At 45.6% G+C, this 24,997-nt stretch overlaps 1 protein-coding gene across 1 annotated transcript in view; it reads left to right on the forward strand.

The window, feature by feature from the left end:
* The window catches only part of LOC132867650 (uncharacterized), a 62,978-nt gene that overhangs the window by 23,931 nt on the left and 14,050 nt on the right, over window positions 1-24,997 (forward strand). The window lies entirely within an intron of this gene.

A 24,997-nucleotide genomic window follows, 5' to 3' on the forward strand; every position in this document is an offset into this window, starting at 1 on the left:
TTCCCCGCCTGAGGCCCATGGTAAAACTGAGCAGTGGGACTTTGTCATTTTTTTCCGCCTAAGGCCCATGGTAAAACTGCACTTCCAGAAGGGGCTGCCGTCTGCCTCCCAAGCCGGCCGAGAGCGCTCCTCGTCAGGCACGGCCAGGCGGGCGAATGCCCTGGTCTGTCCGCCCTGTCTAAAAAAATGGTACAACTCGAGCCCATGGTAAAACTGGGACTTTGTTGTTTTTTTTTCAGCCTGAGGCCCATGGTAAAACTGAGCAGTTTTACCATGGAGGAGTGGGGACTTTGCCATTTCCTCCCCCCAACTCGCCCCTGGGAGAACCGCTGCCTCCACGGGTGGCCGGTGCCGCTGGAGGGCCGCCCGCGCGACCTCGGCTCCCGACAAAAGATTGGATCTAGGGCTGACTTTCAATGGATCGCAGCGATGGAGCTGCTCTGCCACTCACGACACCCCGGCCCAGAATCAGGGAAAAATACCGCGCGCTGACGTCATTAAGGTGCGACGCGAGGAAATAAAATAAATTCAACAAATGTTTGGGTTTTTACTGAACAAACAAACAAATAAAATGAACGAGTGACTTAAAAAAAAGAATGTGGGTGTCTTTGTAAAAACTGTTTTGATTGGCTATTATAACAGAGGTAGCGCAGAGTACCTGGCTAACTGCAGGAAGCGGTTAGCTGCACAGCTAATGTAGCCATTGCAAACGCACCGATTTTAAAACACAGCAAAACGACTTAACAGTTATACACTTACTTGTTCGGTGTTTGTGGCTGATGCGGCAGGGATGCTTGGTACGGACCCAGGCTTCAGTGACAGTTGATGTGCAAAACCTGCCCTGTACTGTCCCAAGTTGTGGAAACATTCATCAGGAAAATGCTTCCGACAAACATACACCGTCTTAGGTAGACTCGACGGCGTATTATTGGAGTAAATAAAATTAAGCCACTGCGTCTTCAGGGGCTCTCCCGTCGGCAGTAAAAACAGACTCTTTTCTGTGTTGTCACATCCATGTACAGCGCAATTTCCATGTTTCGCTCGCTTAGGTGATGCCATGTTGTTGTGTCCTCTATGGTCTCCTCACTACAACTGGGCGGGGCAATCCATACAGTGGGTGGGAATCCAGAGGGGCGGCGTGGGGATCATCTCCCTTGCTGACGTAGGCAAGGGAAGAGCTTATCAATGCGCCGTTTTGACGTGCCATTCTCAAATGTTGGGCATAGTTTGGTTTACACATTATGAAATTTCTAGCCACTGGGGTGACTTAAGAAGGTCAGAGGAACTCATTTTAACTTTAAAAAACCTCAGAAAGTGAAAATTTCATGCCATGGGACCTTTAACAGGTGAAAATCCTGATCAGTGGTTAATCTGGATCATTATCTCGGTGTCAGTTGGAGTGATTTTCATCGTCTCAGTCATCGTAGGAGCTGTGATTTACATCAGGAGGTAAAACTCTACATATTTCCATCCAGTACAATCTGTAAAATCTTTGTCACATTCTTATCAGTGTGTAATTTGTGTCTCTGAAATGTGTGTGTGTGTGTGTGTGTGATTGCAGATGTGAGGAGCTGAAGGAGGACGATTCAGACATCTACACCACAGTACAGTACAATACATTCACCATCAACTGATCACACTTTCACACCTCACTTACTTCATCCCAGACTTCGGTGTGTGTGTGTGTGTGTGTGTGTGTGTGTGTGTGTGTGTGTGTGTTATAGTCAAATACAGATTGACAGGGTGGTGTGATGAAGCAGAGTTACTGTAACCACCTGAAGTTGATTATTTTCCAATAACAGCATGTCCCGCGTGTGTTTTATTCCTCTTACACCACAGTGATGTGTTCATTATTTTGTATGAAAGAAGAAGTCGGTCTTAAAGATGCCAGAAAATCTAAAATTACAGCTTTAAAGTGCTGATCCTGGAGACTGCTTCCATCAATGTTACATCAGCACTTCCTCACAGAAACCTTCACCATATTAACAATTATTTTAATCTGTTTGTATCTTGAAGTTAATGTCATAGTTTTTCCTGCTTTTTTGCTTTTTGTTTTATCAAATTAGTGAATGAATTTGCTCTTCTGCGTGAATCATGTTTTTTTTAAACCATGGTGATATATAACAATGTGCAGGATACTATGCAATATGGAACTTTTTTTTTAGTGTGACTTCTGGAGTTATAAAATCTTTTCTACAAAATAACAGTGGTGGTAAATAAAAATAAGAACAGTAGAGGTACTCTTGGTCATATTTACCTGAGGTTTTAGGAACCGTAAGCTCATGTGTCACATTAATGATGTGGGCTTTCTATGTTTATTGTTAAAGGGCTCCTGACAGCAAAAAATATGTTAAATTGTTAATTTCCGCCACATTGAGTTGAATAAAATGACATATTTACTTCACACATCGCGCGACAGAATAGTAACAAACATCATTTTGAATGGCCCGCCACGCAGATAAATCGATATCATAGCGAGCCAACCCACGGCCGAGGAAGAAGGCGGATATGACGTCACATGCAGAACCACTGACATTTTCTCAACTTCTCGTTGTTCACCAGTGCTTCGCTAGTGAATATTTTTGCGTCTGAGTCGTTTATTTTGGTGAATATGCCTGCTCGTTGTGTGGCTGGATTTTGCTCAAACACCAGGGAAGCCGGGTATAGTCTGTACACCTTTCCCAAGGATCCCATCAGACGCGAAGAGCGGGCAAAACAAGTGCGCCGGACACGGGACATGTGGACTCCCAGTGACAGGTGGGCCTCTGTTTGACAGACATGTGACACTTGTTTGATTAGTTGTTGATTTATGATTTTTTGGTGTAGATCTCCGTCTTGTAATGAGATATTTACTACTAAATAATAGCAATAGGTGAATTTGTTGATGATTCAAAGTTCTGCCACAGTTCCGCTGCAATACCGTGTTGGCTGGACCTTATAGGCCTAACATGCAATTGAATTTCATTAGTTCATAGAAGTTTTTATTCTTATCAAATAAAAATGTGAGAAAACGGACCAAATCTAAAAGACCATGAACTTTCAAGAGAGCATATTTTTTTTAAAAAGGAAATCAGTGCAGTAATATTATCTGCATGCCCCCCCCCCCCCCCCCCCCCAGAGGACTAGCTCTATTATTATTATATTACCATTCAGTGTTTTGGAGCCTCCTGATGTCAGCTGGGATCACGACGTCCTCTGCATTGGGCCCGTCATCGTCTGTGTCCGAGTCGGAAATCTTGCCTTCTGCAGGCAAATCGTCCAGATATGGCTCAAAACGATAAGGCAAAATGCCACCCACTGCTTCGTCTTCATGTAATCCGACATGTCCAGTGTCAACCTCAAAAAGGGCCTCAGTTTCTGAAAACTGGTAAGGCAAGGCAAGGCAAGTTTATTTATATAGCACATTTCATACACAATGGCAGGTCAATGTGCTTTACAGAAGCAAAAACAAAAACAGTAAACAATAGAGAAATAAAATTACATAAAATAATTTTATTTTTATTCTAAAACAATTAATTAAAAGAATTAAAAGAATTAAAAGAAAATAATAAGAATTAAACAATAGTAGAAATAAAATAATAAAATGCCAAAAAGAAAAAAGGAGAAAAAGAAAAAGAAACCAGCGGAATAAAATAGAATAAAATTAAAGTAAATTTAAAACATGCAGAGAAAGTAAAGATTATAAAAAATGTAAAAATATTAATTATTTAACAGAAAGCATCTGAAAACAGCTTGGTCTTTAACCTAGATTTGAAGCTGCCAACAGCAGGAGCATTTTTAATGTCCTCTGGCAGTTGGTTCCATAGCTGTACTGCATAGTAGCTAAAAGCTGCTTCACCACACTTTGTTTTAACAACTGGTTTTAATAGTAAATTTTTCTGTTTTGATCTGGTAGATCTGATTGGGTTAGGCCGCTGCAACATATCAGAGAGGTAATTGGGCCCTGTACCATTTAGAGATTTGTATACCAGCAGCAATACTTTAAAGTCAATTCTGTAGCTTACTGGAAGCCAGTGAAGGGACCTTAGAATTGGAGTAATGTGCTCTGTTCTTTTTGTTCATGTGAGAACCCTCGCCGCTGCATTTTGAACCAGCTGAAGTCGTTTGATGGTCTTTTTTGGCAGGCCTGTGAAAAGGCCATTGCAGTAATCAACCCTACTAGAGATGAAGGCATGTGGTCAGAAAATCGATCTGTTTCATTGGCCATAGCTGCCTTGAAGGCCGAGCAGTTGTTCTGCATGTGACGTCACGGCAAATATGGCGGCCACTGACAGAGGCTTAGCGCTTGGCCAGATTGACGCAACTTTGCACAAAGACAAATCTACTGATTTCGTTCTGTTGGTGGTTAGTTCTCTCATGAAAGTGATCAGTGGTGTTTGTAGTTTTATTACAGAAACCTATTTTAGAGCATAATTTTCCTGTCAGGAGCCCTTTAATGTTTTCTCAGGCTTGACTGAATAAACTGATTATTTATTAAACTGACTCCTCGAGTCTTTAGTCTGGTTGTGGCAGCGGGGGCGTGGTCAAGCATCGGTCTGTGACAGGAGGGTGGAGCCGGGGAAGGTGAGTGGCAGATTCGCTACACCTGACTGTAATTAACCTGTGTTTTGTGTGTGTTTTCCCAGTTAACCGCTCCCTATTTTAGGAGGCTGAGAGAGAGCAGAGGGAGCGCGACCCGGGATTGGAGGCTGAGTGTGTGTCTGTGTGCTGCGATTATTAGACTGAAAAGTTTACTAATAAATACGCTGTCACTACCTCCAAACGTTGTCCTGCCGTCCTCTGTGCTCCACCCACTCATTGTCCGCGCTACACTGGTCTTTAAGAAAATTCATATAATCTGCCCCTTGGCCAAATTATTTGTAACTTCCATTGCTACGCTGATGACATCCAATTATATCTCACTCCATCCTCCCCCCAGTTCCCTCAATGACTGTCTATCAGACCTAAAGTTGTGGATGCCGAATAATTTTCTAAAACTTAACACAGATAAAACAGAAATCATGCTTATTGGCTCCAAATCGTCATTGTCCAAATCCTCCAGTTTCAGTTTTAACATCGACGGTGCACTTGTTAAATCTTCACCTGTTGTGAGAAACCTTGGAATATTGCTTGACCCCTCACTCAACTTTGATCCCCACATTAAATTCCTCACCAAGACTGCTTTCTTCCATCTCAGCAACGTTGCCCACCTTCGCCCCTTTCTGTCCACTAGTGATGTTCAAACGTTGGTCCACTCCTTCATTATGTCCCGCCTAGATTATTGCAACTCCCTTCTTATTGGCTTCCTTACTAAATCCCTTCAAAGATTACAATACATTCAGAACTCTGCAGCGAGACTCCTCACCCAGACCAAACCATCTGCTCATATCACCCCCCCCCCCCAGCTTCACTGGCTACATGTTCTGTCCAGAATTAAATATAAAATCATCCTACTCATCTTCCAAGCTCTCCATAACCTTACTCCTTCTTCCATCTGTGATCTCCTGACCCTTTATACTCCATCCCTCTCTCTCAGATCCTCTAGCTATAACCTCCTTGCTGTTTCTCTCAGTAGATTCTCGACCCTGGGTCCTTCAGCGAGACAGCCCCCAAGCTCTGGAATACCCTTCCTTAACCCCTCCTTGACGGCTCTTCTCTTCCTTTCTTCAAATCTCTTCTCAAAACCTTTCTGTTTCATTAACATTTCTCCACCAGTGCATAAACTCGCCACTCTTTAGCAGCTTTTTTTCCATGGTGTTTTCTTTGACCTATGTAAAGCGACCTTGAGTTTCAGAAAGGCACTATATAAAGGTAACCTTTTTCTTCTTCTTCTTCTTCTTCTTATTATTATTATTATAGATATTTACTCAGTGCCTAAAAGCCGAACTCCTGAGCAAAATATTTGCGAGGACACAAAATCAACCTGGATAGAATAATATGAGCGTAAAGCCACAGACTACAACACTCACAGTGCCATTAGGACTAATCACCCTGCACCTGTTCCTGATTAGAGTGCAATCACAGCACATATATAGAAGGACTCTCAGTAACACACAGACTTTGTGAAGTGTACACTCTGTATCCTGTGTCTAATGTTACCAAGCCTTTCATTCTGTGTCGCTTTTCTGGTTTTGACCCTGTTTGTATTTTTGGACTTTGAGTATTGTATCCCTCTGATATCCTGTCTGTGCCTCACTCCACCACTGCCTGGTTTTCAACTCTGCCTTTGTCTCCATTTTGGATCTGTTCACGAGGGTGTCATGGTCCTACCTGTGGTTTCCTCTCATCAGTTTACATTCCACTCCTCTCCACTCAGTATTACGTGACACGCCTGCATGCTCCTTTCCCATCAGGCTCACCTGCTGTCAATTAACTCTCATTTGACTTTCAGTGGCTGTCATTGGCTGTTGCCTATCACCTGCTCCCTTCCCTGTGTGTATTTAAACTGCAGTCCTCCCAAGCTTCAGTGTCAGATCGTCTTTCAAGGCATCGACTCCGTCAACTCTTCAGCCCTGGTAACCTGACCCTGCATTTCTGTCTCCATTCTCGCTTCCTGACCTGTGACTCTGTGTTTCAGCCTGTTCCCAAACTCCTGTCTGTCGTGCTGTCCTGTCTGCCTGCTGAGAGCCTGCTCGCTGGGAGACCGCCTGAACACCAAGGGCTGTCAGCTTGCAGCCAAACTACTCTGACTATGCCTGATCCTATCTGATCTCAGAAGCTAAGCAGGGTTGGGCCTGGTTAGTACTTGGATGGGAGACCTCAAACGTCACCACCATGCTCCCACCAGCCATCCCTGCCTCTCAGTCTTCCTGCCACTGAACTTCACACACATCCTCCCTTTCCCCTGCTATCAATAAATTCAACATTTAACTTGTGCTCTTGGGTCCTTGTCTGTTTGTCCTGACAGAACGATCTGATCATCATGGACCCAGCGCCCTTCCTGACCAGCATGGGGATCGAGCCTCAAATGACTGGCCTGCAGCGACTGGAACGCACAGAGGGAGACATAAACCGGATGTCCGGCGACATTGCGTCTCTGCTCCAGCTTGGCCACCTCCAACAGCAGCAGCAGCTAACCCAAGTCCTGCAAGTACTCACCAACCTCACCACTCCATCCGCTCCAGCTCTGTCTGCACCACCAAGCTCCTCTGCCGTGGCTTCTCCTCGAAATCCAGTTGCTCCAGTCCTGGCGGCACAGCCTCTAGCTCCCGGTGACCCGGAACCGAAGATCGGTAATCCGGAACGTTTCAATGGTGACCCAAACCAGGTCTGGCCATTCCTGACCAGCTGCCGTATCCAGTTTTCTCTGCAGCCCAGGACCTTCTCAATGGAGGGAGCCAAGGTGGGGTATGTCATCACTCACCTGACCGGCCGGGCTCGGCTGTGGGGGACAGCAGAATTCGACCGGCAGACCCTGGCCTGTGCCTCCTTTGGTGCCTTCGCCAAGGAGATGTTAAAGGTGTTCGACCTGGGCTTGTCAAGAACAGAGGAGTCACGAGCACTGATGAGTATCCGTCAGGGCAACCGGACGGTGGCGGACTACTCCATTGACTTTCGTACCCTGGCGAGGCGCAGTTTGTGGAACATGGCGGCACTAGTGGACGCCTTCCTCCACAGTTTGGCGGACTACGTCAAAGACGAGCTCGTCTCCCATGAGCGACACTCGATGAGGCCATTGCCCTTGCCGTACGCATTGATCACCGTATCCAGATCCGCAGACGAGAGAAGGGGCGTCCGAGTCAACCTGCCACCCACACTCAGGGTGAGTCTTCCGCTGCCCAGTTCCCGCCTGTCACGCCCCAAAGCCAACATAATCAGCCTGAGCCCATGGAGATCGACCGTGCCTCCCTCACCCCCGAAGAGCGACAGCACCGCCTAACCTCAAACCTGTGCCTCTACTGTGGTGGGGAAGGTCACCGTGTCACCACCTGCCCGGCAAAAGCCAGAGCTCACCAGGTGTAGGGGAGATCCGGGTGAGCTCGACATATATCCAGTCTCCCTCCATCCGAAAACCCCTGCTTCAGTTTCCCGACACCACTTGTGCCCTGGCCGCCCTGGTGGACTCTGGAGCCAAAGCAAACATCATGGATACAGAGTTCGCACAGCAGCTGGGTGTGGGCTGTCACCATCTCACTCCACCCGTTCCTGTACGAGTGCTGGGTGGACATCGTCTCGGCATCACAGCCCCCGTGACTATACTGCTGTCAGGAAACCACCAGGAGTCCATCCAGTTCCACCTCCTACACTCACCCGGCCAACCACTCATCCTAGGCTACCCGTGGCTCTGTCAACACAACCCCCAACTTGACTGGGAGACTGGCACAATATGAGAGTGGGGAAGGGGCTGCCATCAGACCTGCTTAAAGGGAGCCGTCCTGCCAACCAACCAGGAAACCACCAGCTCCGCCCCCGACATATCCAAGGTTCCTGTCTGCTATCACAACCTGAGAGAGGTGTTCAACAAGTCCAAGGCCATGTCTTTGCCCCCACACCGACCATATGACTGCGCCATCAACCTCCTGCCAGGCACCGCACCCCCGAAGGGCCGTCTCTACTCCCTATCAGCCCCGGAAAGAAAGGCCATGGAGGACTACATAAACGACTCTCTGGCTGCTGGCATAATCCGTCCGTCGTCCTCTCCTGCCAGAGCTGGATTCTTCTTCGTGTGAAAGAAGGATGGTTCTCTTTGCCCATGCATAGTTTACCGGGGCTTGAACGACATTACGGTTAAGAACCGCTACCCTCTGCCACTACTCTCCTCCGCCTTTGAACTGCTGCAAGGGGCCACAGTGTTCACCAAGCTAGATCTTCAGAACGCTTACCATCTGGTGTGAGTGAGAGAAGGCAACGAGTGGAAGACTCCATTCAACACTCCGACAGGACATTATGAATATCTTGTCATGCCATTCGGTCTCACCAATGCCCCAGCAGTGTTCCAGGCGCTGGTAAACGACATCCTCAGAGACATGCTCAATAAGTTTGTTTTCGTTTACTTGGATGATATTTTGATCTTCTCAAAAACCCTGTCTGAACACACCCACCATGTTCAGTTGGTACTGCGCCGCCTGCTTGAAAACTCGCTGTTTGTGAAAGCAGAGAAGTGTGAGTTCCACGCTCAGTCTTTCTCGTTCCTGGGATATGTGGTGACCGAGGGCAGCATTCAAATGGACCCTGCAAAGGTGTCAGCAGTGACATCGTGGCCGGTTCCAGAGAGCCATAAGAAACTGCAGCAGTTCCTGGGGTTTGCCAACTTTTATAGAAGATTCATCCGGGGCTACAGCACCGTGGCAGCCCCACTCACCGCACTGACCAACATCAAACAGCCTTTCCAATGGACTGCAGCAGCTGACAAAGCCTTCGAAAACCTCAAGGCCCGTTTCACTTCAGCTCCCATCCTCCAGATGCCTGACGCCGAGCAGCAGTTTGTGGTGGAGGTAGATGCTGCGGATGTGGGAGTCGGGGCTGTGCTTTCCCAGCGAGCAGCAGAGGATGGCAAGATGCACCCCTGTGCCTTCTACTCCCGAAGACTGACCCCAGCAGAAAGCAACTATGATATCAGCAACCGTGAGCTACTGGCTGTCAAGCTCGCCCTCGAGGAGTGGTGCCACTGGTTGGAGGGGTCTAAGGTTCTGTTTGTGGTCTGGACTGACCACAAAAACCTGGAGTATATCCAGACAGCCAGGAGGCTAAACTCCCGCCAGCGCCGGTGGTCATTATTCTTCACCCGATTCAACTTTGTCCTTTCCTACCGTCCTGGCTCCCGCAACATCAAGCCCGATGCACTCTCTCGGATGATTCAGAAGGATGAGGTATCCAGGGAGGAATCAACACCCATCCTCCCAAGCCCCTGTGTCATTGCTGCCCTAACCTGGGACATCAAGGAGCAGGTTCGAGAAGCCATCAGGGACCAGCCAAGCCCCAGCACTTGCCCCTCCAACCGTCTCTATGTCCCAGCCGGTCTGAGGTCTCAGGTCATTCAATGGGGACATGACTCCCGCCTGGCCTGTCACCCCGGGGTCACACGCACCCTCCATCTGCTGTCTCAGCGATTCTGGTGGCCGTTGATGAGGAAGGACATCCAGGATTTTTTGTGAGAGCCTGCCCCACTTGCAACTAGCACAAATCCCCCAGTCAGCCCCCAGCCAGGTTACTCCAGCCCCTGCCAGTACCCATGCGTCCCTGGTCCCATGTCTCCCTGCATTTTGTTACTGGTCTTCCTCCGTCGGAAGGTAATACAGTCATCCTCACCATTGTGGACCGCTTCAGTAAGATGACCCACTTCGTGCCTCTCCCAAAACTGCCAACTGCGAAGGAGACTGCCCGGGTCATCTTAGAACACGTCTTTCAAGTCCACGGCCTGCCCAGGGATATCGTGTCTGACCGGGGACCGCAGTTCTCCGCCAGTTTCTGGAAAGAATTCTGCCACCTCCTCGGGGCCACTGCCAGTCTGTCATCTGGGTTTCACCCACAGTCTAATGTCCAAACAGAGCGCATGAACCAAGAACTGGAGAAGGCACTTACAGTAGGTGTGTGGCTTCACGCAACCCCCACGCCTGGGCTCAACATCTGCTCTGGGTGGAATATGCCCACAACTCCCTCACCAGTTCTGCCACCAGACTCTCCCCCTTCCAGTGTGTATATGGTTATCAACCACCTCTGTTTGCCAGCCAGGAGGGAGATGCCACCTGCCCGTCTGCTCTCGCCTACGTCCACCGCTGCCGCCGCACATGGGCTCAGGCCCGCACCGCACTCCTGAAGTCCAGTACCAGCTATGCTGTTGGGGCTAACCGGCGGAGGACCCCTGCACCTGTTTACCATGTCGGCCAGAAGGTATGGTTGTCTGCTCGAGACCTACCACTGCGGGTGGAGTCACACAAATTGGCGCCTCGCTACATCGGACCCTTTCCCATACAGAAGGTCATCAGTCCAACGGCAGTTCGGCTGCTGCTGCCCAAGACCATGAAGATACATCCCACCTTCCACGTCTCCACACTCAAACTGGTGCACGAGAGCCCCCTGGTCCTGGTAACACCGCCGCCCCCTTCCACACGCTTCATTGATGGTGGACCTGTCTACACGGTCCGGCGACTGCTCCGCTCTCGATGGAGGGGTAGGGGCATCCAATACTTGGTAGACTGAAAGGGTTATGGTCCTGAGGAGAGGGCACTGGTCCCCGCTGGAAGGATTTTGGATCCGGCCCTCATCGCTGACTTCCATTGCCTACACCCTGACCAGCCCTCCATCCGATGGGGTCGACGTAGGGGTTCTCACTGGGCGGATCCACTTCCGGACCCTGCCCCTGCTCCAGTGTCCGAGTCTGACACTGAACTGAATCCTGGGCGGGGGCCCTTGGATGACGAGTCTTCCGACAGTGAAGATGGTGCAGGGCCTATGGACACTGACTGGTCAGAGGAATTCTGACTCTCCACCGGTATTCCCCCTCCTCCCGCCCGTCTTGGTGGATCTGTGTCTAGGGACTTCTGGAGCCGTGCCTTGGGGGGGGGGGGGGTTCTGTCATGGTCGTACCTGTGGTTTCCTCTCATCAGTTTACATTCCACTCCTCTCCACTCAGTATTACCTGCCACGCCCGCATGCTCCTTCCCCATCAGGCTCACCTGCTGTCAATTAACTCTCATTTGACTTTCAGTGGCTGTCATTGGCTGTTGCCTATCACCTGCTCCCTTCCCTGTGTGTATTTAAACTGCAGTCCTCCCAAGCTTCAGTGTCAGATCGTCTTTCAAGGCATCGACTCCGTCAACTCTTCAGCCCTGGTAACCTGACCCTGCATTTCTGTCTCCATTCTCGCTACCTGACCTGTGACTCTGTGTTTCAGCCTGTTCCCAAACTCCTGTCTGTCGTGCTGTCCTGTCTGCCTGCTGAGAGCCTGCTCGCTGGGAGACCGCCTGAACACCAAGGGCTGTCAGCTTGCAGCCAAACTACTCTGACTACGCCTGATCCTGTCTGATCTCAGAAGCTAAGCCGGGCCTGGTTAATACTTGGATGGGAGACCTCAGACGCTCCCAGCAGCCATCCCTGCCTCTCAGTCTTCCTGCCACTGAACTTCTCACACACATCCTCCCTTTCCCCTGCTATCAATAAATTCAACATTTAACTTGCGCTCTTGGGTCCTTGTCTGTTTGTCCTGACAGAGGGTGTTTTCACTAAAACTCTTCCTGCACTTACATCCATCTATCGCCCTTACACGATGCAAACTGTCAACTGTCCAACAAGTGAGTGGACTAATAAAACTGTTTTAACTCGTTTATATGAAACTGTCGTGAATATTTTCTGTAAAATGTGTTCGTAAATAATCCTACATTATTTTTTAAAAAGCAAATTAAAAATAAGTGCTGATAAAAGCTCTTCTCTTTTATGGAAATAAAGATACAAATTGTCAAGTGTTGAGATACGCTGCCTTGTACTTTCACAGCTGTCCCTGTGGTGGGACACGATCATATGTACATCGTACAGTCACAAAAGTCATCAAAAATCAGGTTGATGCATTTCTTTTCAGTCTGGGGCTCTGCTATAAATGTTTCTGTGTGATGATAGACTGCTCATTTCTAAAAGTTAGAGTGGATTTCAATTGATCCTGTGCTCTAAATTGATTAATACTGCCTTCTAGTGGCTGGAGACTGAAGCTCTACTGAAGCTGTATATTGACTATCTGGAGACTTTCTGTAATTTTTCTGACTGATAGTAATAATTGTTTGACCTGCAGTTCGATCCTGCAAGTCCCCTGATGAAGTGGAAAAGAATTAGAAGTAGAAAATGTTTCTGGATCCTAATGTCAGTCAGATTCGTTAGCTGGAGCCCCGTGGTGTAACTCACAGGCAAAGAGAACAAAGATATTAAACCATCTTACTCATCTCAAAGCACATATTTGTCTGTTACCAGAGACACAGCTTTTACAATCCGACAACACAAAATTAATAAAATCCTCAGTGTACACTCAAGTCTACTCTGCTTTCTGTGATTTAAAAAAAAAAAAAAACAAGGCATCTCTATATTAATAAATAAAAACATACCATTAATTTATAATTCAACTATTACTGACCCAGAAGGACGATATGTTCTAATCCATGGTTCAGTCAATAATAATGAGATAACAATAGCCAGTGTGTTTGGTCCGTGTTTCCCCCACAGTGGCAGGGGCTGATATCCCACTGTCGCAAGATCCTGTTTTAACCTTGTAGAGGTGTGGGGGCTGGTTCCAACTGAACACAAATGCTCGGGTCTCATATCAGGGGACCTGTAACCTTCGGGGAGCAGTGTTCAGAAGGTACAAATTGACAGGGTCGCACAACTCACGACAGGCCTAGCAAGCCAGCGGGGAAGAAGAACCACGTGCTCAAGAAACGCAAGACGACACTCCGGACGGACATACACAACGGACATACACGCTGCCCCTTGGGCAACGGGCGCGTGAGTTGATGAACCGGAACTACAACGAACACTCTTGAAGAACGGATAAATGAAGACAGAACAAGATGGCGACAGATTGTGAGGAGTGACGTCTAGCTGACAGATGAACCAATCATCTACCTGGCGTATGGTGAGAAGTGAGAAGTGTGTTTGGTCCAAACAACGACGATTCAACATTTTTCATAACTTCTTTTCATCACTACTTGATTTCTCATCCACCACATTGATAACAGGGGGAGACTTTAATACACTCTTACACCCAGTAACTGATAGATCCAACACTACAGAAAATAAAAGATCCTGGAACTCCATTAAATAATCCAACAATAGATGGATGAGTTTGGTCTTAGTGATAGCTGGAGACTCCAAAACCCATCAGCAAAGAAGGACACATTCTTCTCATCTGTACACAAATCTCTCTCTAGGATTTATTTCTTCTTTACAGGTAACTCCATTATGCCTAATATTTCTAACACACAAATTCATCCAATTATCATTTCAGACCACGCCCCCAATTAGTTTTGATTTACATCACGGACACTTTAGAAAAACAACCTCTAGATGGCACTTCAACATCTCATCTCATCTCATTATCTGTAGCCGCTTTATCCTGTTCTACAGGGTCGCAGGCAAGCTGGAGCCTATCCCAGCTGACTACAGGCGAAAGGCGGGGTACACCCTGGACAAGTCGCCAGGTCATCACAGGGCTGACACATAGACACAGACAACCATTCACACTCACATTCACACCTACGGTCAATATATGGCCCTTTTCCACTACCCTTTTTCAGCTCACTTCAGCTCGCTTCAGCTCACTTCAGCCCGACACGGCTCGCGTTTCGACTACCAAAAACCAGCACGACTCAGCTCGTTTCAGCCCTGCTTAGCCCCTAAAACTCGCACCGTTTTGGAGTGGGGCTGAAGCGAGCCAAGCCGTGCCGAGTGAGGCTGGGGGCGTAAGCAGACACTCCCCTGTGCACTGATTGGTGAGGAGGAGTGTCCTCACATGCCCACACACGCCCTGCGAGCGCGCTGGGATCTGTAAACACCGTAAACCCAGAAGAAGAATAATTACGAATTACGAGAATTATGAAGCCTTATGCGCCTCGCCTCATCTATACGCTCTTGCCAGTATCTGTCCGCGTTGTCGGTGACAACAAGCCACAGCACCAAGACCAGCAACAGTAACGACTCCATGTCCTCCATGTTTATTGTTTACTATTCGGGTCGTGAGACTACCGCTTAAAAGATCACTGATGTCACTGTTTGCGCTGCTTAACGACATCACGTGACGTCCACCCACTTTCGCTAACTCCACCCAATGTGTCCACCCACTTCCAGCCAGCACGGTTCAGCGCAGTTGTAGTCGAAATGCAACTCCAACAGCCCCACTCAGCCCGACTCAGCACGGCACGGCTCAGCCCGACTCAGCCACGTTTGTAGTGGAAAAGCGGCATTAGAGTCACCAGTTAACCTAACGTGCATGTCTTTGGACTGTGGGGGAAACCGGAGCATTTTTAACAGGAGAGAGTGGTACTTAATCAAGAGAGAGTGGTACTTCAAATTTTTAACAGGTACTTCCAGAGAGAGTGGGCATCTGTTCTAGAAATGAATGATTCTCCAGACACATCACCCACAGTCCTCTGGGAAACAGCTAAGGCAGTACTGAGAGGCAAAATCAGTTCATTTTCCACATAAAAAGAACAAAGAACAAACAATTGAACATGAACTGTAAAAAATTTTTTTTTTAACAAATTTATATTCTTCTAATCCTTCCCACCAAATTGACTGAACTCAGAAAAGCAAAAGACATACTCTTAAAGACATCTCATCTCATTATCTCTAGCCGCTTTATCCACGCGGACAACATGCAAACTCCGCACAGAAAGGCCCTCGCTGGCCACGGGGCTCGAACCCAGGACCTTCTTGCTATGAGGTGACAGTGCTAACCACTACACCACCATGCCACCCCAATATTATTATTATTATTATTGGCGGCACGGTGGTGTAGTGGTTAGCGCTGTCGCCTCATAGCAAGAAGGTCCGGGTTCGAGCCCTGTGGCCGGCGAGGGCCTTTCTGTGCGGAGTTTGCATGCTCCCTTGTCCACGTGGGTTTCCTCCGGGTGCTCCAGTTTCCCCCACAGTCCAAAGACATGCAGTAGGTTAGCTAGGTATTAATTTCCTGTAGCTGTGAATGTGTGTGTGAGTGCACAGAAAAGAACAGCCGCTCTACTGCTGCAATTCTGGCCAAGTCAAGCGACTGGTCTGGGGTCAAGTGGGTGGGGGAGGGAGTGGGGGCAGAATCAAACCTGTTGAAAAACAGGTTCAGTTTGTTTGCCCATTCCAGGTCCCCAGATTCAGGGCCCCTCCCACTGTCTTTGCTGTGACCAGAGATGGTTTTCCGGCCCCTCCACACCTCTCGTGTGTTATGCTGTTGCAGGCACTCCTCCAGCTTCCTCCTATAGCACTCCTTGCTCTTTCTCATCTCCCTCGTGAGCTCCTTCTGCACTCTCCTCAGTTCAGAATCAGAAGCACTTTATTGCCAGGTATGTTACACACACGAGGAATTTGACTCCGGGTCGACTTAGCTTTCGTAGTACAGAAAGAAAAAAGTATAGGGAAAAAAAACACACACAGAGAAAGTCTCACTGCAGTGAACTCCAGGGGGAGAATCGTGTTTCTACAGCGACGGCCTTGAAGGCAGCACTGGCTAGGAGAGCCAAGATAAGATTGGAATTTGTTTAGACTTAAGATGGGTAGACGTGTCCTTTTTCGCTTAACCCGCTTGTCCATTCTGGCCACCAAAATTATCCATTTCTCTTTGCAAAGCCATCAACTTCTCCATGATGTTATCAATGTTGCGACTCAAGTTCTACAGCCACAGTCTGAGTGCCAACGGCTCTGCCCACCGCCTCAAATTCTTGTCGGGCAGCTTTGTGGGGCTTTGAACAGCTGCCCCCGTTAACTGATTTCCTCGATACACCAGGGCAATGCCAAGTCCAATCAGCAAAAATCCTGTGATCATGGTTCCGAATAGGTAAATATCCTCAATGTCCTCCACGGAAAGAATTGCCAAGCACACCACACGCCACTTCTCCCAGACATCCAAGGTGTATCCGGCTGCAAACGTTCCGGCAGGACAGGCAGGTTCCCCCAAACTCCAGACTTCTCATCGAGAAGATTGTGTCAATTGCGTGAAGTGACCAGTTGATCAAATCCATAATTTAGATTCGGAGAACAGTGCAGGAAGGGTCTCTCAGACAAGACGAATTCGCAGAAGCAAAGCAGGAGAGAGGCTTGTCAGGAAGGGAGAGGAGACGAGAGATGAGATGAAAAAACACCCACACATTTCGCTCCTATCAGGACCGGAATGTGTAGGCATTAAAAAAAAACCTCAGCGCAGCATTCCATGAAGCATGGAGAAGAATTAACACAACAATTACACAGAAACATAAAAAAACCATAGAAAGTACGAGAGAGCAAAGTCCCGTGGCAGCCATCTGCGGCGCCATCTTGGATGGAAATTTTTGAAAGTTCCTCTTTGTCCCAAGATCTGAAGGCCCTCTTCGCTCTCCTGTCCGCTCTCACGAGTTGAAAACCATCCAGAGTGAAAAGTGAAACTGGAGTGAGTTCATTCAGCCATGTCTCTGTGAGGCACATGATGCTGCTCTCCCGATACTCCCTCTGCAGCCTGGTCAGCGCTCTGAGCTCTTCCATCTTATTATGGAGTGATCTTACGTTCCCCAAAATAACAGACAGTATGGATGGTTTATACCGTCTTTTCCTCTCACGGCGCTTAACTCCAGCTCTGCATTTCCTTGTTCTCCTCCTTATTTCCACGGGGACCTTGTGTCTCTCCTCGGGGAGTATCCTCATGCTGTGCAATGCCATCAGCTGATTGTGGGTGTAAACAATCGAGCCGTGACTGAATGGCTCTCCTGATATTGTTTAAAAAGTCTCAAAACTAGTAAAAAACACAAAAGTAGTCTCACCAAAAGCACATCCATACTAGTATGCAAACGAGTAAGATTAAATACTAAGAAAGGTACGACTAAAGATGATCAAAAGAAACAAAAAATAGTCAGAAAAGTAAGAGCTGCTGAAACTGGCTGCCACTCACGCGGCGCCGGAAGTGAAGTCTCCAGCCACGCCTAAAGCGGCCAGCCACTCCTCCGTCAACCACCATATATAAAATAATAATACCAAACAATCTTTCTGAAAATAATGTTTATTCTGTTCTTCTTATTCTAACTTTATTATTCTGAAATGGTAGAAAGTAATAAGTGGAAGAAACCCTTCTTTGAGCAGGTGTTCAAACAGAATGTGGACAAACACTGTGTGTGTGTGAGAAGAGAAAAAATTGCATGAGGCTTCTGTCTTGCTTCCTGTCATGGCTTAACACTCTTGTTGTGTTGGGGGTCTTCTTTTTTCTTCCAGGAACAGCTTTTAGTTCTCACATAGTACAACCGAGTCAGTGAGCTCAGTATAAACACAGACCCAACAGTGAGTGTGTGAAGTTGTTCCTGAAGAAGAGATGAAGATGCTGCTCTCGGCTCTGATTCTGCTCACGCTGTCTGGTAGGAAACATCATCTCACTCTTCGACAGAATTATTGTTCAGAGTTGTAATTGTTTGCTGATTGATGTTGCAGTGTGTACGCTCAGTTATTGGATTATACACTTCCACAAACACATTATACTGGATCATATTAGTCAACATTAGATTCTGATCTGATTATTAACATCATTGTAATTGCTCAGGTCCTGAGCTCTCAGTGCGCTGTTAGGATCAAGATCATGGTTTACATTTCGTTACTCTTTTGCCCAAATAGAACCCACCTTTCCATTCACATAATGAACAGAGTCAGTGTGAGTGCAACACAAAAACACATTACACACAGACAGAGAACACAACAGCAGGTTCTTTAAAAAGTAAACACACGACTCCTGCTGTACATCAGAAAACACTGAGCCTCACGGAGCTGGACTACATTTCACACAGTTTACCCTGTGCTGATGGAACCATTTCTATCATCATGGGAGGATTATGTCAGTTTCTTTTTCTCAGAGGTAATACTAAGATAAAGACATTTAATGAGGAGTCATCTTTATGTCATCTTTATGTCATCTTTATGTCATGTCAAAAAGTACAAAGAGACCCATGAGACTTAAGATAAGTCAATTTTATTTGTATCGCAGTTTTAACAATAGACATTGTCGCAAAGCAGCTTTACAGAAACATATAGATTTTAAATCTATGAATTTATAAATTTATCCCTAATGATCAAACCTGAGGTGACAGTAGCAAAAAAAACAAAAACAAAAAACAACTCCTTCAGACAACATGAGGAGGAAACCTTGAGAGGAACCAGATTCAAAAGGGAGCCCATCCTCATGTGGGTGATTTATAAATAACTCACTTCTACAACTGTGTCCTGTACGGTCACAAAGTCCAACCAGGAAATTTATTATAGTTTAACATGAAGTCTATTTTGCTGAAGTTATTGATGGAGACTTGAGTGCAAAACTAACCACAACTGCAGTCCTAAAGTTATCCTGGTGACTGTAGTCCTCAGGCATCATAACAAAACTAAATGTCCAGAGCCGTCTTCTCAGTGTGCCTTGAGACTGTCCATAACGGGCCGTCCTCCACAGGAGTGAAGGATGAAAACCTCAGCCAGAAGTAGGGCATCAGGATGGATCAGGCAGGTCCAATAAAGGGTTGGGTGGAACATTTTGGAAAAGTATTCATGGATAAATAAGAATAAATGAGCTCCTTGTAAACAGCTGTACAGTATCATCATACACAGCATTCAGGATGATTTAACAAGATGATCTCACTCCAGGGCCGTGGCCTTAGACAGAGCTTTAGACACGTTTTTCCTGTATTCTTTCTTTATTGAAGAAGAATTGCAGGCAAATTATTGAGTGAAATCCAACCTAATAAGCAGCTCTTCACTTTTTGTTAAATAGTTAATAAATATGCATCATCATTTTGTATGTGTGTATTAACAGGATGTATAAATATACACAAAAATCTATATAGGATGTTTAGGGCAGCACGGTAGTGTAGTGTTTAGAACTGTTGCCTCACAGCAAGAAGGTTCTGGGTTCGAGCCCAGTGGCTGACGAGAGCCTTTCTGTGTGGAGTTTGCATGTTCTCCCCGTGTCTGTGTGGGTTTCCTCCGGGTGCTCCGGTTTCTCCCACAGTCCACCTGATACTGCAAAAATAAATAAATAGCCCTTGAGAAACCTTTTGTAGCAATTTATTATTATTATTATTATTATTATATTATTATTATTTTTTGGGCGCAGGGGGGTGGGTGGTGGGTGTCAAACCATGTTTTCAGCTGCCTGACATGAACATACACTCTGCTATTACAGTCAAACTCGATACATTAATGTTCAAAAAATAAAACTCGAGGATCTGTTGTAAGACCGAAGAAAGAAAAACTTTATCTACATTTATTCAAACCATAGCAGGTAAATACATGAACATAGCAGGGGGAATGATCATTATCATCACTGCTACTGTGTTAATTAATAAAGTTAGAAAATCTAAAGATCAATAGCAGCTTAAAAATAGGAAGAAAACTAATGACCTGCAGCATGCGCAAAAACTTTACACAGCATATATGTTACCTTGGACAGAAAAAGGCTCATCTAAATATTTATGATGCTAAAAATAGCTTACTGCAAGGGGAAAAAAACAACCAATACATTTCCTTCTTTCGCAAACACTTTTATCCAAAGCGAGTTACAGTTGAGCCGAGTAGATGAAGTTTAAAGAACTTGTTCAAGTGGCAGCTTGGCAGTGCCGGGATTTTATATCATTAAAAACTCCATGTGTTAAATGGTAACCATCAACATCAGAATGTGACAGTTTTGGTTCTAAAGCCGAATTCAGACGGGATTAGTTTTCAGGACTTCAGTAATGTTGTCGGAGGACGTCTGTAGTGATTGTGAACAAAATCACACAGGGTAAGGGCTCTCTGTATGAATCACACAGATGGGCGTGTCCTCATGATGTATTGAGGTATTTCACCTGACGTCACAGGGTCACGTGACGCCCCGGTGTCCGCCATTTTGAACATCAAGCTACATACTAACGCTGCAGACAGAAAGGGAGAACCAGCTTGAAAAAAAAAACGTGTTACAGACACCTAGAATAGATTAATTTGTCAGTAAGCACTCTATAAATAACCATGGTGTTTGCTTGTTGTGCTGTGGGCTGCCACAACAGACAGGGACAGCGTGCAGGACGCTCCTTTTACCGGTTTCTAGTGATGGGAATTTCGGCTCTTTTTCGGGAGCCGGCTCTTTTGGCTCTTCTTACTATAAGGAGCCGGCTCTTTCGGCTCCCAAACGGCTCCTGAGATTTTATTTTTGATTTAATTGCTGCAATTAACTAGTTAATTAATTACATTATTATTTATATTTTATCAATAGGATGTTTTCCATTTTATTTTTTAGTTTTTGTAGCCATTGTAAAGCTTTGTAAAGTATAGCAGTGTAACAATGTTCTAGCTACAGAAATAAAACTTACTTACCAATTAATAAATTATTTTCTCACAAACATAATGCAAAACTGTTATATTACCAATATAAAATACACAGCTGATTTTCCCCTCCTCAGGTGCCTCACAGACTCCTCTCCCCTGCGCTCCACAGCTTTAAGCATTACACCAATTTTCATATTTTCGCAGCTGTGAATGACATCAACCCCCCCAACCAAAAAAAGTAGGCGTACACCATGCTACTTTTTTTCCTTTGAATGGTAATAGACAACACAAAGACGCAATCGGACAGCAACTTTTTTTGTGAAAGTCTCTCTCTCTCTCTCTGAGGCACCTAAGGACAAAAAACTAATTCGGCTCCCCAACTCGGCTCCCACCGAAGAGCCGGCTCCCGTCGTTCACTTCAAAGAGCCGGCTCTTTGAACCGGATCGTTCGCGACCGACACATCACTACCGGTTTCCTACTGACCCAGACAAGAGGGCCAAATGGATTGCAGCTGTGAAGAGACAGGATTGGGAGCCAACAGAGTACTCCAGACTTTGCAGTGATCATTTCATTTCAGGTTAGTTTATCAGTTAACGCAATTTTGATAAAATATATAGCAAAAAGTAAGTGGGTCAGTGTTTGTTAACCCATCTGAGCAGTGAAACAAGGCGGTGTTAATTTGTCTAGGGTTGCATGTAGCAGACATCAGACATAAAACACAATAACAGAGGCTAGAAAGAAACGGGACACAGAAATAAATAAACAGGGCTCCATACCAAGGCTGGGTACAGTGTTTGTGATAAAAGCCAGATCCAATTTAACACGAATCACAGCTTACTTTCTTGTTAAAATGTGCAAAGGTCTCCACCATCTCATAGCGCCTTGCACTGAAGGACTTAAGCGTGCCGTCCAAAATGGCTGCGTCATGTGACTTGGTCACGCGGGTGAAACACCTCAATACATGGTTGTTGCACTGAAAGTAGCCGGTTACACACATCTTATACATTTACTTTTCTGTAAAAGGATCGCCTTGTCCTTTATACAGTAAGTGCTTGTTGTAAGTGGGCGTGGTCACACAAGTTGCACTTGAGCATTAGTCGGTCACAGGACTTTAACACACACACACACACACACACACACACCCACAGGGCCGCTGACAGCTTTGGCTGGGCCTGGGACAAAATGCTCTGAATGGGCCCCCCCTAACAACCCCCCCAGGCCAACCCCCACACACACCCCCCTCTCTTATCCCAGTCTCTACTCACTCCAACCCTTAAATGACAGGTATTCAAAAAGGTATTCCTAAACTCGTGGATAGTCTACTATAATCACGCGATTGGGGTGCTCTTGAAGGAGCAGCGATGGACGGGGGATTTCGGGGAGGGCTGAGGGCGAACATAGTATACTGTGCGTGCGTACTGTCCAGTGTGAAAAGCAGAGAAGAACACACCGCTCGAGAAACGCCGGGATATGATTGTGGGCTAATGTGAATATTCTTAGCCTCAATCAGATACAGTATATGAAACACAATGTTATTAAGCCGTTGTGGTTATGAAATGATTCAATGCCCTGTGCGTTTGATATGGTGTTCAGTGTGACTTGCTCTCCCCTCGTTTGTAACATGAATTGCGTGCCGCGCGTGCCTTGGTTGGGGTTACTTTACGGGGCTGGAAAAAGTTGGCTGTGTCTTACCTGGCTCAGCTGCCCCACTGCCTTTGCTAGTACCTGCTGCATCATCCCAATCTTTTTTAAAATATTTATGCAGTGAGCTCCTGAGTCTCTTGGTTTCTTCCTCTCTTTTTCTCTTTTCTTTTCTTTTCTGTGCTCCTGACTTGTGCATGTTGGCAAATGGCACGCACGCTGATTGTCGAAGCGCTATGATCGAACGATGTCTTTTTTTTCCCCTTAATCAAAGAGTCAGACCAAACCATTTTTGCATTAGGGGTGGTAGGGGGTTCTTGACACCTTTTTCAAAGACAATAAAGGCAAAAGATCTAGAAATAATTTATTGAATGCAAATATAGCACATTTCTCCCCCAGATCAACACATTTTGAAATGAAATAAAATAATTTAATCGCAACTTCATGAGAGCCCAGTTCTGGGCCCCCCCCATTCCTGGGCCCGGGACAACATACCCGTTTGTCCCCCCCTGTCGGCGGGCCTGCACACACACACACACACACACACACACACACACACACAGATGAAACTAAACCTGCCTGAAAGCATCCAAAGAAGAAAATGGAGCCTGTTTACTCAAAAACAAATTAAAATAAAAAGAAATCACAAGAATGTGTAGAAAACAAATTAATTTCAATTTTCTTCCAAACTGCATGTTTACAGTAAATACACTGACACTTCTTATGATATTAGCACGTCTTAAATCATAATGAGTTTCATGCTTGGGGGGAAAAATCCCAGGTCTTATGATGATAAGTAAATAAAACTCATCTGCGCTGTGGGTGAATGAGGTGTGGAAACATCAGGCCTTTTTCACAGCGCTGTAGATCACAGAATCGTCCTCCTGCTGCTCAGTGTGGACTCGCCTGAAATTACACACAGTCCTGTTTATCAGCTACAGATTCGGCATGTTAGACTGCTTTTACTCGACACTGTGTGGTTTCTCACTGACACACTTACATTTAAAGATATGAGTGATTCCACGCTTATGGGTACTGAAATGGGGACATGAACTTATTTTTAAAAATTCACCTAAAACCATTTCTTTTTTTAGCATCAGGTCACAAAACATGTAATCTTTAATGAATGATATGTTAAAAGATAACTTTAATTTTCTGAGATGTAATAAAAACATATTTATATGCCAAAGTCAAGCCTATGAGTTCCAAAATGATGTCTGTTACATTACTTCTGTTACGATTGTCCATCTCGCGTCTGTTACAAATTAATTACAATCTAGCTATATACCATGTTAATCTTATTGAAAGAATGTGTATGTTTATTCTACTACACATGTTTATTAATTATATTTGCTAAAACATCACCTTCCTATGTTTCAAAAAGTAATTCTACATTGTTAAAATTGAGAATATATATGTCCACAACACTTCTGTTACGTTCTGACTTTGGCATATAAATATGTTTTTATTACATCTCAGAAAATTAAAGTTATCTTTTAACATATTCATATTCATCATAAAAAAGAAATGGTTTTAGGTGAATTTTTAAAAATAAGTTCATGTCCCCATTTCAGTACCCATAAGCGTGGAATCACTCATATAAGAGATGCTGGTACGATTTATAGCTGCGATAACATAAGTGTGAACAGGAACTGACTTGTTTCACAGATGATCAAGAGCATTAATAGTACAACCCCAATTCCAAAAAAGTTGGGACACTGTGTAAAACATAAATAAAAACAGAATGTGGAGATTTGCAAATCACAGAAACCCTATATTTCACTGAAAACAGTACAAAGAAAACATTTCAAATGGTGAAACTGAATATCTGCTCATTTTGAATTTGATGCCAGCAACATGTTTCAGAAAAGTTGGGACAGGGGAAACAAAAGACTGAAAAGTTGTGTAATTATGAAAAAAAACCTAATTAGGTTAATTGGCAACATGATTTCATACCCGATCTTCTTACCAACATAATTGGTAAGATGATTGGGTATAAAAAGAGCATCCCAGAGAAGCAGAGTCTCTCAGAAGTAAAGATGGGGAGGGGTTCACCACTCTGTGAAAGATTCTGTGGCCAAACAGTGCAACAATTTAAGAATAATGTTCGTCAATGTAAAACTGCAAAGAGTTTGGGGATCACATCATCTATGGTCCATAATATCATTAAAAGATTCAGAGAATCTGGAGAAATCTCTGTATGCAAGAGACAAGGCTGAAAACTGACATTGGATGCCTGTGATCTTCCATAACACTTCCAAAACACTTTCCATACATACGGCCAGTATTGAGGTTTCGGGCCACAGGATGAAAATCATTCAGTTCTTTCGGCCTGGTCCACTTTAGAGCATTTTCAACTCTTAACTGATTTTTAAAGCATGGGACACCACAGACATAACGACAGATTTAACCGATTTTTAAGATTTTATGATGAAGCTGTGCACACTGTTG

Source organism: Neoarius graeffei, chromosome 19 (genome assembly GCF_027579695.1).
Source record: "Neoarius graeffei isolate fNeoGra1 chromosome 19, fNeoGra1.pri, whole genome shotgun sequence".
In the NCBI taxonomy this organism is placed as follows: Eukaryota; Metazoa; Chordata; class Actinopteri; order Siluriformes; family Ariidae; genus Neoarius; species Neoarius graeffei.